Below are 6806 nucleotides of genomic sequence, written 5' to 3'. Positions count from 1 at the left end.
ATGGCTGAATAATATTCCATTGTGTATCTATACCATATCTTCTTTATCCATTCATCTGTTGATGGACACTTGGGCTGCTTCCATAATTTGTCTATTGAAAATAATGTTGCATTATTTACAATATTTCATATATCCTTTCAAATTAGTGTTTTCATATTCTTTGGGTAAATATCCAGGAGTATGATTACAGGATCATAGGGTAGTTTTCTTTTTAATTTTTTTAAAGAGCCTTCATACTGCTTTCCACAGTGGCTGCACCAGTTTGCATTCCCACCAGGAGTGCACAAGGATTCCTTTTTCCTCTCATCCTTGTTAATACTTGTTTCTTGTGGTTTTAATTTTAGCCATTCTGACAGGTCTGAGTGATAGATCATTGTGGTTTTGATTTGCATTTCCCTGATGATGAGTGATACTGAGCATCTTTTCATGTATCCATCTGTAGGTCTTCTTTGGAGAAATGTCTGTTCGTGTCTTCTGCCCATTTTTTAATTGGATTTTTGGGTTGTTTTTTTGTGTGTGTTGAGTTGTATAAGTTCTTTACATATTTGGGATACTAACCCCTTATTGGAAACGTTACTAGCAAATATCTTCTCCCATTCAGTAGGTTGTCTTTTAGTTTTGTTGATTATTTCCTTTGCTGTGCAGAAGTTTTTATTTTGAGGTAGTCCCAATAGTCTATTTTTGCTTTTTAATTCCCTTGCCTCAGGAGACAAGAAAGATGTTGTTATGGCAGGTGTCAGAGAAATTACTACCTGTGCTCTCTTAAGGGATTTTTATGGTTTCAGGTCTCACATTGAGGTCCTTAATCCATTTTGAGTTTATTTTTGTGTATGGTTTAAGAAAGTGGTCCAGTTTTCCCAACACCATTTGTTGAAGATACTTTTTCCCATTGCATATTCTTGCCTCCTTTGTCGAAGATTAATTGACCATATAATTGTACCTTTGTTTCTGGGCTTTCTATTCTGTTGTTGATCTATGTGTCTATTTTTATGACTGTACCATACTGTTTTGGTTACTATAGCTTTGTAATATAACTTGAAATCTGGAATTGTGATGCCTCCATCTTTATTTTTTCTTTTTTTTTAAAGATTTTATTTATTTATTTGAGAGAGAGAGCATGAGAGAGAGAGAGATCCCTAGTAGGGGGGAGGGGTAGAGGGAGAAGCAGACTCCCCACTGAGCAGGGAACCCTATGTGGGACTTGATTCCAGGACTCCGGGATCATGACCTGAGCTGAAGGCAGATGCTTAACCGAATGAGCCACCCATGCACCCTTTTGTTTTTCTTTTTTAAGGTTGCTTTGGCTACTAAGGGTCTTTTGTGGTTCCATACAAATTTTAGGATTGTTTGGTCTAGTTCTGTGAAAAAATGCTGTTGGTATTTTGATAGGAATTGCATTAAATCTGTAGATTGCTTTGGGTAGTATAGACATTTTAACAATATTTGTTCTAGAGGATTACTCTTCCTCTGTATCAGCTGGAATACATTTCCTATCCTTTTTAATTCTGCTCAGCAAAAAGAGTTCCAGACCTTCAAAGTCAAGAAAATGTGCCTTGTTGGGGCACCTGGGTGGCTCAGTCATTAAGCATCTGCCTTAAGCTCAGGTCATGATCCCAGGGCCCTGGAATCGAGCCCCACATCGAGCCCCGCATCAAGCCCCACATCGAGCCCTGCATCGAGCCCCGCATCGGGCTCCCTGCTCGGCAGGAAGCCTGCTTCTCCCTCTCCCACTCCCCCTGCTTGTGTTCCCTCTCTCGCTGTGTCTCTCTCTGTCAAATAAATAAATAAAGTCTTTAAAAAAAAATATGCCTTGTTTTTATCTTATGCACATCTCTCTACCTCTATTTTTCCCACTTCATTGCAACCCAAATTTATGTGATTACAAAATTGAGATTGCAGACAGAGTGCTTAAGTCAATAGAAAGTATTGTGAGATCTGGGATCTTAAGACCAATGCCAGTTCCCCTTACTCTACTCAAACCTCAGGGCAGACACTATGCCTGACCTCTGGATTCCACATTCACTTAATCTGGTTTCTGCTGTATGTTTCCAGCTCCAGTGCTGGAACATCTTAAAAGGAATCAGGAAATAGCATAGTAGGGGGAGGTTCTGACCTGGGTAAGTCACCCATTACATACCATTTTCTTCTTTCTCTCAATCTTATTTCCTTCTGTTCTCTTTGGAGAACAAAGACTCCAAACTCAGACTTTTCAAGAAAAGTTTTATATTTTCTAAAATACAAAATTTTTTAATTTTGTATTTTATATACAAAATTTTTTTATTTTATATACATATATATGTATATATGTGTATATATATATATACATAATTATTTTATATACAATATTTTTACTAACCCCTGAAGGTGTGAATAAAATGTCCATCAAGTTATTCTATCATACTCCCTGTACCTCACAGATGTTCTTTTATTCTGGTCCCAAGAAGCTTTGAGGATCAAAAAAAAGGGGCAGTGGCAGAAAGAAGACTTAATGAGGACATGAAAACTGTCTTAAATATGTGAAGGATTATAATGTAAAAGCGTTGATAGATTTCTGTATATCTACAGTGCAGAACTAGCCAGTAAGTGAAAGGTTAATGGAATAAACATAAGAGTCTCTCTTCATATTTTGAGTATGGTTATGTGGAAGAGGTAGGAGACTTTTTATAAGATATAGCTAAGGAGCATAACCAAAGTCAACATAAATAAAGTTAAATCAATCTTAGAGTTTTCTCCATTTGATGTGAAGGAAACTACATGATGCTTTGGGCTCCCTGACCTTGTAGGACCCATATAGCTAGGAAATATTTACTTCACCCTCTCTCTAAAAGGTCCAGTTCTCACCTTAGCTTGCAAACAAAAGCAACCAGGAATCCTGTTTCTGGGCCTTAGGCCCTTATCCACACACTCTTAGCAGAACTATAACTAGCTTTTCCAGTCAGCCCGTGAAATCCACTGAGTCCATTTAGGTCAAACCATTTGCAACACTATTATTTCAACTATCTTACTGCCCACATTTATTCTACCAATGATAAATGACAATAGTCTTTTAATGATCAATGACATAGACTTCTCCTCATGGAAAACCATTCTAATAGTTGTGTGGTTCTTTTGCTTATTTGTTTTTAAAGATTTATTGTATTTACTTATTTTAGAGAGAGAGTGTGTGAGGGGGGAAGGGGCAGAGGGAGAAGATCTCAAGCAGACTCCACACTGAGCGTGGAGCCCGACGTGGGGCTCGATCCCACGACCCCAAGATCATGACCCCTGCCGAAACCAAGAGTCAGCCACTCAACTGAGCCACCCAGGCTCCTCTCCTTATTTGCTTTTAATATGACCCCAAATTTGGTGATTCTATGAACTGGAGTACCAATTAAAGTGCCAAAAGGTTGGACCACTAGAGGGAGTCCAAAACCAAATAAGCCAGAAGGCTACAGGATTGTTGATACTGAAGTATCCTCATCTGCGGCTTCTATTAGATTTCCTAAGATTCACACCCAGGTGTGTGAGACGGTCTGTTGTCTATACAGTTACTTATTTTCACATAATTTCTAAATGCCTCGGGCCATGTAGAATTCACTTTCCAAGTTATAATTTAATTGCTGTGTTAAATATCAAAATGACACTCTCCCCAATCCAAATTTACTGGTGGATCAAAATCCAAACAAAATGAATTTATCTTGTGATAGCCTAGAAGTAATTCTAGTTCTGAGCTGTTTCAAATAGGCTTGCTAAACAAAATCTTTGTGAGATTTTTGCATTTAACAAATAGTTCCTCTACATTTTAGTTACTACATTCAAGGTTATAATCTCTCTAATATTAAATTAACTATAAACATTCTTCATTAGCCAGAAGTCTAAAATTCAAAAGAAATAATTGGAACCTGTTTATTTTTTAGAATAATGACTGTACATTATTTTTGTGTCTTCAGCATCAATAACATTACATATTAAATAATATTTCAGGATGTGAAACATACCATAATTTTAAAAAATTTAAAGAAAATGGTTAAGTTAGTAGTATGTCATGAATGCTAATCTTTCTTATGTTTCCATTTTCATGTTATGAACATGTTATGTTCAACCCTAATATATTTGAACAGTAGTAATGATTATGAGTTGTAATAGATAAGTGTAGAGAATCATTTAACCACACTTGAAAATGCATGATTTGCAAATGTTTTCATCTCAACACATTCATGCAGATATATCAAGTGACTCATTTCTACAGATACTTAATATACCAAACAGTTTCTCATTTTAAAGCATATAGTGAAAATCCTCTAAAATAGGACATCGTTAAAATTATTCTTTGGGGCGCCTGGGTGGCTCAGTCGTTAAGCGTCTGCCTTCAGCTCAGGTCATGATCCCGGGGTCCTGGGATCGAGCCCCACATCGGGCTCCCTGCTCGGTGAGCCTGTTTCTCCCTCTCCCTCTGTCTCCTGCTCCCCCTGCTTGTGCTTTCTCTCTCTTTCAAATAAATAAGATCTTAAAAAAAAAAAAAGAAAACTTGCCTGGACTACAAATGACCTGCAGACTATGGTTCACAGAACAGCATTCGTAAAGTCTGTTCTTGCAAATTTTCCAGGAACTACTTGTTTCATCATTTTTGAGAGTTAAGTCTTTAAGATAATTATCCTCTATGATGTTGGTTCAAACTATTCAACTAATGAAAGTAATACTATTCATGTATTTATTAAACAAATATTTATTGAACATCTACTTTGTGCTATGTACTGTCCCAGAGGCTTAGTGTATGGTGGTTAAAAAAAAAAAAGTAATTCTTGCCTTCATGAAATGTATAGCTTAGTGGGGAAGTCAGACATGAAAGGACTCAATAAGTGAATAAACCAGATAATTAAAAGTGATGAAAGGGCACCTGGGTGGCTCAGTCGTTAAGGTCTGCCTTTGGTTCAGGTCATGATCCCAGGGTCCTGGGATCGAGTCCCACATTGGGCTCTCTTCTTGGCGGGAGGCCTGCTTCTCCCTCTCCCACTCCCCCTGCTTGTGTTCCTGCTCTCGCTATGTCTCTCTCTGTCAAATAAATTAAAAAAAAAAAGTGATGAAAATTGCTTTAAAAAATAAAACAGAAAAGGGCTACTTTACACAGGAAAGCAGGGAAGGCCTCTCTGAGGAAGCGACATTTAGGATGAAACCTGAAGGATGAGAAGGAGCCAGGCAGAAGAATTGGGGCTGAGAGGTGGGGTGTGCTAGTTAGAGGAAGGGCTGTGCCAATGCCCTGGATGGGGAGGGGGGTAAGAGGGGGTGGGGCATGATTTCTATGTTGGAGGAATTAAAAGGAGGCGTGTGTGTTGTTTTGTTTTGTTTTGTTTTGTTTGTCTTTTACCATATCTTTGGTACTTCTATTCCATTTACTTCTAAATAGATGGATACTTTATTACTCTTACACTTTTCCTCTAGCTGGATACTTTATTCCTATTTCGAGTATACAGTATATACTACTATACAGTAAGTTATATAAGGATAGAAACTAACTTTAAAATCTCTATCTAAGGGTGCCTGGGTGGCTCAGTCAGTTAAGAGTCTGTTAAGTCTGTTAAACCTTCAGCTCAGGTTCTGATCTCTCTTTTTCCTTCTCTCTTCCTCCTCTGCTTCTCCCCACCCCACCCCCTGCCCTGCTTGCATGTTCTCTCTCACTCCCTCTCTCAAGTAAATCAATAAATCTTTTTTGAAAAAGAAAGATCTATTTTAGATCACTTTAAAGTTGATGACTTGGCGTGCCAGGGTGGTTCCGTCAACTGGGCATCTGCCTTCAGCTTAGAGTCCTGGGATCGAGCCCTGGGATCCCTGCTCAGTGGGGAGCCTGCTTCTCCCTCTCCCTCTGCTGCTCCCCCTGCTTGTGCTCTTTGTCAAATAAATAAATAAAATATTTAAAAAAATAAAAAATAATAAAGTTGATGACTTCCCTTGATCCAATCCCTTCTCCAGGATAAGTGTTTCTGCTGTGGGTTTCCTCAATAGCCTGTGCATGCCTCTTAGAGTGATCATCATATGGTATCATAGCTCTGGTCTCCTTGTCTGTCTAAACTTTGTAAGGACAGAAGATAGTCTTACTCTTCTCTGGATGCTCTGTGCCTATCACAGAGCCTGAAGAATTTATCTGTAAAATAAAGATCTGCTGAATGAATAATAAGGAGTAGCAAGGCTAGATTGGTAATACAGGACTCAGTTGTGGAAAGCTTTGAATACCATTTCATTTGTTCATTTTGTGTGCCAGGCAATGTCCTAAGAAATGGGCAGGAATAATACCCAAAGCACTACAAGGCAGAAGAGGACAGAGTTAATGGTATTCCCTCCTGCAAATAAATTCTTTACTCCAGTCCGTTCATCTATAAATGCTCAATACAAATCTAACTTCCTCCTCCATACCGTGGTTCAAATTGCTCTTGTCTTAGTCTGAGGTTCTATAGCACTACCCATACATTTATGCATCTAGCTGCATTCTGTTTGTGTTGTTAGGCAATTATTGATGAAACTTTGGATTCTCTCTCCAGTGAGATCTTCAAGTGATTTGAGATTTGTACCACTCTTTTCTAATATTTTATAATTTTTGCTCCCCACCCCCAACTCTGAACAAAATGCTAGTTGCTTAATAATTAAAAATATCTGTTCTTTCAATCACTAGAGATTTGGTTTGAATTTAGCAGAATGAACTTGAAGAATCTCAGAAAATCTGGTTTGAGTATTACATGTGAGATCTATTAGATATGAGAACTCTGTCATAATGAAGCCTAGTGCTTTCACACTCTCAAACTTGTCTAGGAATTAATCCAGGATCTGGTCTTGGG

The sequence above is a fragment of the Zalophus californianus genome, chromosome 6 (assembly GCF_009762305.2).
Source record: "Zalophus californianus isolate mZalCal1 chromosome 6, mZalCal1.pri.v2, whole genome shotgun sequence".
Lineage (NCBI taxonomy): Eukaryota > Metazoa > Chordata > Mammalia > Carnivora > Otariidae > Zalophus > Zalophus californianus.
The sequence above is the reverse complement of the archived record's forward strand: the minus strand, read 5'-3'. Positions refer to the sequence as shown.